We start from the raw sequence: 10,637 nt of genomic DNA on the forward strand, positions 1-10,637 counted from the left end.
AACTGACAAGAATCATTTTAATTGCAACCCTTTCCCTTCAGTTAGCCCCCCCACCCGCTTAGGAGCAGGAACAAGTCATCGGGAATTTGAGGCAAACCTACAAAGACTGCTGCTCTCCAGCAGTCTGAGTTTCGGAGGCGGGCATGCAGGACTCATCTGCTGCACCACCAGCACTGCAGGCAGGCGCCTGCCAGCTCCTCCACGCATTTTGAGCATCCCCAGAGAGGTGCTATTCCCACGGTCCTGCGAGAGCAGTGGCTGGCTCAGCCGTCGGGCATTAACACCTGAGTGATTGGTGCCAGGCCGGGGAGCTGAAATCACAGTACAGTAGGTCTGGGGACTTTCCCCCCTCCCTCCACACCCCAGGTACAGCTGGATAAGCATTTCAGCCCCTTGAAAGTCTCCGTGCTCTGCACCACAGAGCTTAGCCTCCCTTCAGAAAAAGGACAGGGCAAGCCTGGCTGGGAAGGAGGGGAGACCCCAGCTCCATCACCATGACAATCGGAAGCTCTCAAACATCATGGGTCTGCTGCCACACAGTAAAATTAATCACTGCCTCACACAAAGCACCTTTGCAGGGTGGGTGCAGAGGGGGAAGAGACAGCCAACAGTGAGGAACAACTACATTCCTCTTTAATGAGGTTAAAGAGCAAAACGGAGTCAATTAAATCTGATTCTGGTAACATTGTCTAAGTACATAACGATTGGTATAAGCTAAAGCAAGACAAGTTGTTTGAACTCTGTGGGCAGGATTTTTTTTTTTTTTTCAAAATTAGTTTTTCATGATGCATTTCAAATTTTTCCTCTGTTACTGGTAGGTTCAAAGGACATGTGGGACAGATTCAACTCAACAGTTTGTAAACAGCTGACGTGGGAGGGAGAGGGCACTTAAGTTATTGGAATTGTTTTCATTCAAAAAATTTTGTAAATTAATTCCTCCCCCAACTGCCTGCTATAAACACCACATAGCCATGTTCCTCCTCTTCAGATGGATCATGCAGACAGATGTGCCTTCTGTTCTTTCGCAAACATCAAGGCTGCCTCGCTCGCTGTGTAAATGTCAAGGTGCTAATTAGTTGTAACGGGAGTCAGGCGAGGACAAGTCACAGCGCAGGGAACACGGCGGCAGAGGCACAGCAGCAGGGAGAAGGAGCCGCTGCTGGTTTGCGAGCAGCACAACATTGTGGGGACCAACTGGTCCCTGAGATGCCAGAGGGAATGGGAGCAGGTTTGGGTGGCTGGTGGCACGTGGGGGCTAGAAGTGGGGTTCCCCTTTCCCCTGGGGGTGCCCGGCAGCCAAGGAGGGCACCCCAGGCTCGTGCGCTGTGGTTCACTTCTCTACGTGGGCAGAGGGGAGCCTGGACAGGGGAGGTTCGCATGGATCCAGCACACAGCTTCACCGCTGTGCTTACCTCCTTCATTCTGGGTGCACTCCCTCATTCTGCAGGCTGGCACTGACAGGTCAGATGCTTTCTTATCACTCCAGCTTCAGCTCAGGGGAGGCAGGGAGCTGTTACATCCATCACACTGCCATCAGTGCCCTATGCTTTCCATTCCTCCCCTTCACCACGCTGCTGTATTTTAAGCCTCAGGACAGAAATGTCACTTAAGGCCACTTTGTTTAGACAGTGCCTGTTGACCATTTAATTACGTAGTAATTACTACATACCACCAAGGTAATTACAGGGTAAATACCATTTCCTTGCAAGTGAATACTCCTCTCTTCCTACCTGCGATGCAGGCCATGTGGCAAGTCCTTCTTGCTCTACCATGCGAGGCTTGTGCAGTCATTTTTACAGCCTCTAATTACCAAGCTGTTACAGGGTGTTTACCCAGTGTGCCTCAAATTGCCAATTAGGAAACAAGTGAGCGCAGAGGTGGCACCGGAGAGGCTCCAGGTTATAGAGGAGCTGCCCTGCACAGCAGCACCCATCAGCTGGCTTCTCCACTGCAGCTGGGGAGGAAGGGTAGGAGCAGGCTGACAGATGGAGGAGGAGGAGGTTGGTGGTGGGCAGAAAAGCCCTGCTGAATTTGGCAAATGCTTCCAGGTGTCAAAACAGAGAGTCGAGGCATTTTGTCTCAGCAGCTGGCTAGCCTATTTCCTTCAAAAGAAAGGAAAACCTGGCCTGCATCAGAAACAGCATGGCCAGCAGGACTAAGGAAGTGATTGCCCCTTGTACATAGCACTGTGAGACCACACCGTGAATGCTGTGCTCAGTTTTGGGCCCTTCACTATAGGGAGGATATTGAGTTGAATACTGAGTTGCTCAAGCATCTCAAGTTGTGTCAGAGGAGGTTTAGACTGGATGTCAGGAAGAATTTATTCATGGAGAGGATGGCCAAGAATTGGAACGGGCTGCGCAGGGAAGTGGTGGAGACCACATCCCTAAGGGACATGGTGTAGTGATGGGACTTGGTAGGTCAGGTTGATGGTTGGTCTTGGTGAGCTTGAAGGTATTTTCCAACATACATGATGCCATGAAATTTATATGGCAGCCATCCTGTTATCCCTTTCCTTCTCTATTCACACTCCCTCCCACCCTCCAAAGGTTCATGCCCAGTTCACCAGGATCATACTTTTCCCTGCTTCACATTTTGGCTGGTCACCCAGGGGATGATACTGTACACGTGGGGCAGGAGAGGCCCTTTCAGTGCACTGACCCTCTCCGGGATCCCTGGCAGCCAGCTGGGCTCAGGCACACCCTTCCACTTGCCACATCTCAGCTATCAGAGCCAAGATTCGGGCAGCTCCGTGTTGGCTGCCATGCTGCAGTCCCACAATGGCTTTACCAGGGGTTGTAGCACAGCCAGCAGGCTCTGATCCCTGCTACTCGGGCTTATTTATTACCTCAGCAACGAATAATCTACTACAACCATCACATGGGTCCCTCTACACCACAGATCAGAGGTGTAGGATCACACTACAGGGAAGCATCAGTGATCTTCTGCAGACTAGTAGGAGTGAGAAGTAATTAAATGTTATTTCTCACTATTTATTGCTTTGCCTGCCTCTGCGAGCAGCTGTCTCCTGGCTCTTGCTCTCATTTGGAGCTTGCTGGAAGCATCCCCAGGTTGCCCCTTTTGCTCTTCAGCAAGTTGACTTTTCCAAGGACTCCCTTCTGCACTTCCCTGAGAGAAATGAAGTACTGCCTCCTCTGCTGGCTCGTAATCCTTTACTCAAACATACAGATTATTTAAACATAAGCAGGGATTTCATACCAGGTTTTGGAATGCAAGCAACTCATGAGTATTAAATTCCACTGTTTTATCTTTAGCAAGCTGAGTCCTAGCACCCTACCACACAGCAGCAGGGCAGCAAGTGCTGAGCACTGGGGGAGCGAATGCTCCTCCAGCCCAGAGATGAGGCACCGCACCTCCCTCCAAGTGGGAAAACGCAGGTGTTGCAAGCCAAGGCTGCTCACCTCCTAAAAGCAACACAGAAGCATCCAGAGGATATGTTCGCTGCTGCAGGATTCATGTTACAAGTTCTGCTCCTGGAGGAAGGCAAGAACTGCCTTACTGCAGACCACAACAAGCAACACCTTACCTCCAGTGCCCAACAGTCAGAGTCCGCTGAAGGCAGCCTGAAGAAGGGCCCACCAGAGGGTGGTGAAATGGGAGAAACAGCAGCAGGGTGGGCTTCTGTCCACTCTGCCATTGCATTGTCTTCTCCTGCCTGCCCCACATCATGCCCAGTTACAGCTCCAGCACAGCTAGCCCGGGCAGCAGCCAGGACAGCAGGCAAAAAGCACTTATACATTTAACCTCACTGTGAACACCCACAGGTAAACACATGCTTTTGCACCCTCTGAAGCCTTGGTCAGCGTGTATCCCCCAAAACATCTCCTCCCCTGCCCCAGCTCTCTCACATTCCCAGCACCAGCAAACTCACATCCTTGTACCCACCTTCTCCAGCTGAACCCATCTTTTCCCCTCATCCTAAAAAAACTCTCAGACTCTTATCTCTTGCACCAAATTTGTTCATGGAGCTCCAGTAGCCTCTGGGAGGATTAGCACTCCCTAATAACACCATAGCCCACCTAGGACATTTGTTGTTCTAAAGTCCCTTCTCCTCCAGCCATCCCTGCAAAAACCTTGTTACTGCCCTATCCCTCCTTTAAATGCTGCTGTTCTTCAGCAGGTATTAATTAGGTGCTTGATTATAGCCTGGGTACGCACTGAGGCTCCTCCCTGACCCTTTCCAGGTAGCAATGGGTTGGGTGGGATTTGTTCACCCTTCTGCCCTTTCAAACCCACCTCCACTAGCACCAAAAGTCCCATTGCAGAGGGATGGAGCCATGGTTTCGGCTGCTCTGGCTCCACCATGCCCGCTGGGGGAAGCACCAGCTGCCAGCTGGGGGTGATGGACATCATGGGGGTGCTCTGCCCCCCAAAACATGAGGATGCCACTCAGTGCCCCGCACACTGATGTCCACATGTGCTGAAATTGCTCCCTGTGCTATGGCGCTGGGGACAGGCACCGTGCATCTCTAGGGCTGTGGTAGTGGGGTCGCATGTGGGTCCCCAATGCGTACCGTGCCCTGCCATGCCCCTGGCTGGGGGGGCGGTAGGGGAGACAGAGCAGCCATGCAAACGTGTGCGCTCCTGGGAGCCAAAATAGTGAAGCTGTGTGGGAGGGAGGCTGGCTCTGACTCACCCATTGCTCCGAAATACCCTTTCCTCCGGAGGAGTAGTTTTTTTCCCCCACTCCTTGCTCTAAAGAGGGCTTTGAAGGGGTCTCCCCCAAACTGCAGCTTCTTGCCGGTTGTGTTGCAGCTGGTGAGAGCCCACGTGCTCCATGGTGTGGCACAATTTGTAGTGAGAAGGCAGGAGGAGCATCGGGACAATGGAAAGGGGCTCTGATTTCCCCTCCCAAGTATGCAGAGAGCTGCTGGAGTGAGCGGATGAAGACAGAGCTGCAGGGAGATGTGGCTGCTCCTTCCCTGAGCCGGGGCGGGGAGCTGGGGGTACTCATGAAATGTTTGGGGTTTTCTCCCCTAAACACCACCTCTCTCCAAATGTCTTCAGTGCCTTGGCCAAGGTCGTGGTAATGCGGCCGGAGAGGGGCTAGGTGCTTCCCTGGGCACTACAGCTTCTCCTCGTAGACCCTTATGGATGCCACCCACCCTGTGAAATGAGAGCAATGAAAGCTGAACGTGACATGACGAAAGCGTTAGGCCTCGTGTCCTTGCCGGGGAGCTCAGCACCACCAAAGGAAACGCACGGCTCAACACAGCCACGTAGGCTATTGGGCTTAGCTGTGCAGAAAGCCCACATCAGTTGCAGCCGCAGGTGGGTCTTAGAATCATCAAGGTTGGAGAAGACCTCCAAGACCATCTGGTCCAACCATTTACACCAGCCCTGGTATAGGCTGGCAGAGGCATCCTGCACCTGGCCTTGGCAAGGGTGCACAGAGCACTCACCACCTCTGCCATGGGGGAGGACAAGATCCTTGGCAGGATGCGAGACAGCAGGGCGCAGTTACACACCTCTGCGCCCACCAGCCTGCACAATTCGAGCTCACCCACACCACAGGTGCTACCTATAAAAGACACTTGCTCCGAGTGCCTGTAAATCTCACCACAGCTCCATCAGGCTGCAGGAAAGCCATGCTCAGACAGGTGGAGAGGAGGCTTACAACCCACCGGCTCAGTGCTAACAAAGCCACAGGTGCCAACACAGAGCACAAGCAGAGCACCTCTACAGGCTGTGGTGATAATTCACAATTCACGTAACTCAGGGAAAGGGAAGTACGTGAAGCCGGCGTGCAAATGGAGCGAGACACAAGCCCATAACAGGTTTGTGTCACCTCCTTGCTGTGGTTGCCATCAAGCTTATCTCAGAGCTACTCTGCTCACACACCATCCTCTTCGTTCCCCATGAACCTTCTATGTCTTCTTTACAGAAAGGTCTTCATGTAACTGGGCATGAGAACACTTAATTAAGCGCATGTTCCTATGTGCCATCAGCACTTCTATTTTTGCTTTTATTTCTTCCTTTGAATCTACCCAATTAGCCTGTCACAGATAAGCTGTATTCTGTATTTCTTCTAAAAGAGAGAGTATTTATTGTTGACTCTGTACTTGCCACCTGTATTTTCTGTGTTCTTTCTTTTTTTTTTTTTTTTTTTTTTCCTGGCTACAATGGCTCTGTATCATGATTGCTCAGCTTGTTTACTGATCTGTGACTCTGAAAGTTGACACTGTGTTCAAAGAAACCACCCTCCAGCACATCTCTCCATCCGTTACAGCATGCTAACTTCGCCGGTCTCACTTTTGGCACTGCAGTACAACAGCAATCCTATAATATGGTCATTTTCACACAACTTCAAACCGAGCATCTTTATTAGCAGGTGCTAAATTGCTGCTCCAGCTGCTGAATGGTAACAATTAACTCAATTAACATCTAAACAGATGTAATTTTTGAGGAAACGAACAACATTAATAACCACCAAAAGGGGAAAAAGGCTGCAATTACAAATGTGGAAAAAATCATGCACAGCTACAGACAGGCGTGTGCTGTTTCCAATGTCCCCTGGAGAGCTGTTAGAGCACAGCCCTTTCTCTGAGCGTTGGCAGTACGTGCAATTCATAATATGCATCGTACTTGCTGCTACGGATGAGGCTGTGTCTGCAGTGGATGCAGCACAGCTTCCCTCGGCAAAAAGGGGGTAGGGGGGATTGGCTTTGTAATTCAGAGGCCCCCCACACGTGCTGCAAATGCACAGAGATGAGCCCCTTCCAGCAAAAGCAGGACTTTGCCAAAAATGCTCACCAAGCCACATTGCAAATGGTGTGCCTGACAAAATATAGATAGCTTACAAATAATATTTTCATGCATTTCTCCCCTTCTGGTTGTCGGTAGGATAGGATGAGGACATGCTGGAAGTGCAGATGTGTTGCGTGATGCACTGAAGCAGGGTGATCTGTTACTGAACAATTAAATTCGTCCATTTCTAACCCAAACAGGCCCCTGGGCTCTAGCCCGGAGCTGCCTGCCCCATCTGACAGACCTGGAGGTAACCTTCCAGGCTGTAAAGCCACATAATGACCACCTGGGCTCATTGCTGCACGAGCCTGGTGTTTGTGGGATCACAGTGCCTTACAAAAAGGCATTCATAAAGAAAGCAGGCAGCAGCTACAAGGAATCAGCGTCTGCACCGCTCCAGCTCCAGCCTGGTGACCTTTGCTTACCAGCAGTGACCGCCTGCCTGAGCTCCCAGCAGCAGGCAGAGACATCTAATGGCAGAAGAACAACACTGCGAACGGTGCAGCTTAAAAAAACTGCTACTGCACCAGGGCAAAACGGTGAAAAAGGCAAATTCCCCACCTGTGCTATCACTGCGCCTTGCCTGTGCGCTGCTGGCTCTCGGGTTTTGGGAATGTTGGCAGGGTGAGGCTTTGCTGCTCACAGAAGGGAAGGGTCGGTGCCACCCGCAAGAGGACCAGCAGACACGGGGTTTCTAAGTCATTTCCACATGAATCCGTGCCCATCGGGGCTGTTCTCATCCAGCTGGGAGCCAAACCTGCCACCCCGCAATGCCCGAAACAAGAACTGTCGCTGAGGTTTTGGGGTGAGTACGCACAGAGGCACTTACAAGAAATACTTTGCAATCTGAGGAATAGTGCCTGGTTACTGAGCCACGTGTCACAGTGGGCATCCCTGTCGTGTTCCTTCAGCAGGTGCTGCTGGGACGAACATCTGCTCCCCTGTAGGGGCAGCAGCTTGGTCACAACAGATGGGGTTTCAGAAGATGCTTGCTAAAGGAGCAGGGCTGGAAACTCTGTGACTGGTGCTGCCAAAGACCCCTTCGATCCCCACAAACCCACCAGAGGCGATACTCTGGGACACAGGCTGGACTTTTCCCCAAATGACAGCAGGGTGTTGGGGAGATGCCGCTGTGCTGGGGATGCAAGGGAGGAGGTAAAGCAACTACAGAAGGCGCATCCACGCTCCAGTCCCTACTTCAGTGTGTATCTTCCACTGACACCAATAACCCTGCTCCCTGCTGCTTTTATTTTTATACCTGCAGCTGCTCCCTGAAAACTCGGCGCTTCAAAATGTCACCCGGGTGCACAGCAATTGTCACAAAGCAGCTCCCGTGCATGGCCCAGCAGATTTGGGTTCCAGGGCCCCAGCAGCATCCCTGTGCCATGCCCAGCACTGGATGACTTCCCCCAGGCAGCACCATGGGGCCGTGGCCGGTTCCAGGCTGGGGACAAGGCAGGAGGTAATGCCCTGGGTGCTGGTCTCAGGGTACTGGTGGCTTTCTTTGGGGGAGAGAGGCAGGGATGCCTTCTGGTAGCCACAGTCTGGTCGCCGGCCCTAAAAGAGTTCCCCCCGTGCCCAGCTCTCCTTGTTGCAGGGCTTCGTGGGGAGGACAGAAGGTCCCAAAGCACCCAGGTGAGCCAAGGGCCAGATATCCAGCTGCTCAGGGCCCCAGATGGAAACACGGGCTGCTTAGAGGGAAACACCCAGGGGTACAGCTCCCAGCTGGGGGCACAAAGCTGAACACAGCACCTGCAAAAAAGCCCCAAAAAGGAGTGCACCCAGCCCTCGTGGACCCCTTGTGCCCCCTTCCTTCCCAGCTACAGCAGGCAGATACCGTAAGTGCAGTTCCCCATTACTCTTCATGTCTGGATTAAATTTTAAAGAGCATTTAATTGGCAATTGCTCTACTGCCTCCATTTATTCGCCCCGCACTTTACGGCGTTCACTGGAAACTGCCAGGTAGGACAGAGGGGGATTTTCCACACACTTTGCTCCCCCTGGCGATCCCCAGCTGCCAACCCCAGGCTGTGGGAGATGCCTCCCCCCCCGGCAGAGAGCCCGAACCCCTGCCCATGCGGGCAGCCCCGTCTGCGGCCAGCCTGCATGTTGCCTCGTGGCAGCCGGGGGGCTTGGCAGCACCAGGTGGGCATGAGAGATGAGGCAACAGAGGTCTTGGACCCCAGTTCTTCCTCCCTGAGCTCTGCGAGGCTTTGGGTTGAATCAAGATGGATTTGGCTTTTTTTTTTTTTTTTTTTTTTTTTCAGATCAGTTTACTTACGTAGGGCCTTCCACGTTCCAGATGTTGGCACGGAGCGAGTCAAAACCCAGATTTGTGTTTCACTCGGGTCTCCGACATTTCCATGCTTGCTTTCATTGCATTCAGGAGGAAAATAAAATACCCCAAAGGTCTCCACCAAACGCTCTGTGCTGGGACAAGCAAGAACGTTCCCATTTTGATTCAGCCAGTTCTCAATATTTTGTAATTACCATCTAGGTTAGGGGTTTTTAAAGAAAGTGAAACCCAAGCTCCCTTGAAATGAAAAATTGCAGCGTTTTGTTCTGCCAGCAAGGACCTGCCAATAGTTTCCTCCCGACAGAATTTCGTTCTGTTGTCCTTCCCCACAAAAAGTGTCCGTTCTGACTAAACAGCGTCTTTCAAGGGGAAATGACTGAACTGAAAAAAAAGTTTGGGGCTAATTATACATAAATGAGCTAAATTGGTTCTGGTCCTCTTGCGAGTTTATCTGTCTCCATTTCAGTGTAAATACAATCTCAAGCACGACTCGCTCGGTCACGTAGCCTGCGTCAGACGCAGTTGTTGACAATGCTTACCCACTGCTCGCTGCCGTCCTCTCTTTTCATTTTTAATTTGCTGTAATTAAGAGGCCTACTGGAAACAAAGCAAACTTTGGGGATACAAATCCTCACTGCATGAGGCCTGGGGAGGCAAAGGCTTAACCCACCAGCAGTTCTAGAAAAGGAAACTAGAAGAGATTCAAAACTTCTCCTAATGCAAATAGGAACATCCATCTCCATTTAATCTTTATTTAGTCTCCCGTTCAGCTTAAGTGTTATGCACAGCACTGCACTGGCCATTTGCAAACACACGCACAGGCTGCAGGGCCGGGATAAAATGCAACTGCCACGTGCCAGCAGCTGAAAGCTGGCAGCAAGGTTTGCACGCTCTCACCCCGTGTCAGATGGCTGGTGCTGCTCCCTGAATGCTGACGCTGCTTTTCACTCAGCACACAGCAAAAGCATCTCTTGGTGCCTCTTCTCCTGGCATTCTGCTTTTGCCCCCGCTGGCAGCGGGCCAGAGATTTGGGCAGTGATAGCTCCACAGTTATTTATTGACAGTCAGTATTCAGCGGGGATTTCATGACTTCATCCAGCTGAAGGAATAAGATTGTTTCCTGCCAGACAAGAAGAAGGAGACTTACAACACCTTAATGCTTCTCCAGGATCGGCATTTGTTTTGTTCCCTTGGAAATAATGCTTATGTTCCCCTGGAAATTGGGTTGCTGCAGGCAGTTGCCCTCTCTGGGCATGGATGCTGGACAACCCTAGCATTGCCCAATTCCCTTTCCATATATACGAGCTGCAAAACCAGTCCAGGGAAGAAATGCTGCTTGGAGAGGGTAAAAGAAGCTGTTCTCCTACCCAAGGGAGACATGCCATAATGAGGCAGAAAGGTGCTAGGTTTTTCTTTTCCCCAAGGAAAAGTGGGTGCCTGGGGGCTCTCCTTGGTGGTCCCCCTCGTGGGCACAACAATGACCCCTGCTGTCCCCAGTGCATGGGTTTGTCCAGCAAGCTCACCACCAGGGTGTCCGAGGCTCCATCAGCCCCTGGGGAAAAGAAGAAACAAA

General features: G+C 51.6%; 1 long non-coding RNA gene across 1 annotated transcript in view; it reads right to left on the bottom strand.

Moving 5' to 3' along the window:
* LOC121072345 overlaps positions 1-9,245 on the bottom strand; it is a 33,712-nt gene extending 24,467 nt beyond the window's left edge. The window contains exon 1 of the long non-coding RNA XR_005821142.1: positions 9,050-9,245. This is a non-coding gene — a long non-coding RNA (uncharacterized LOC121072345). The remainder of the gene's footprint in view (positions 1-9,049) is intronic.
* Between the last annotated feature and the right edge of the window lie 1,392 nt (positions 9,246-10,637).

Source organism: Cygnus olor, chromosome 6 (genome assembly GCF_009769625.2).
Source record: "Cygnus olor isolate bCygOlo1 chromosome 6, bCygOlo1.pri.v2, whole genome shotgun sequence".
Lineage (NCBI taxonomy): Eukaryota > Metazoa > Chordata > Aves > Anseriformes > Anatidae > Cygnus > Cygnus olor.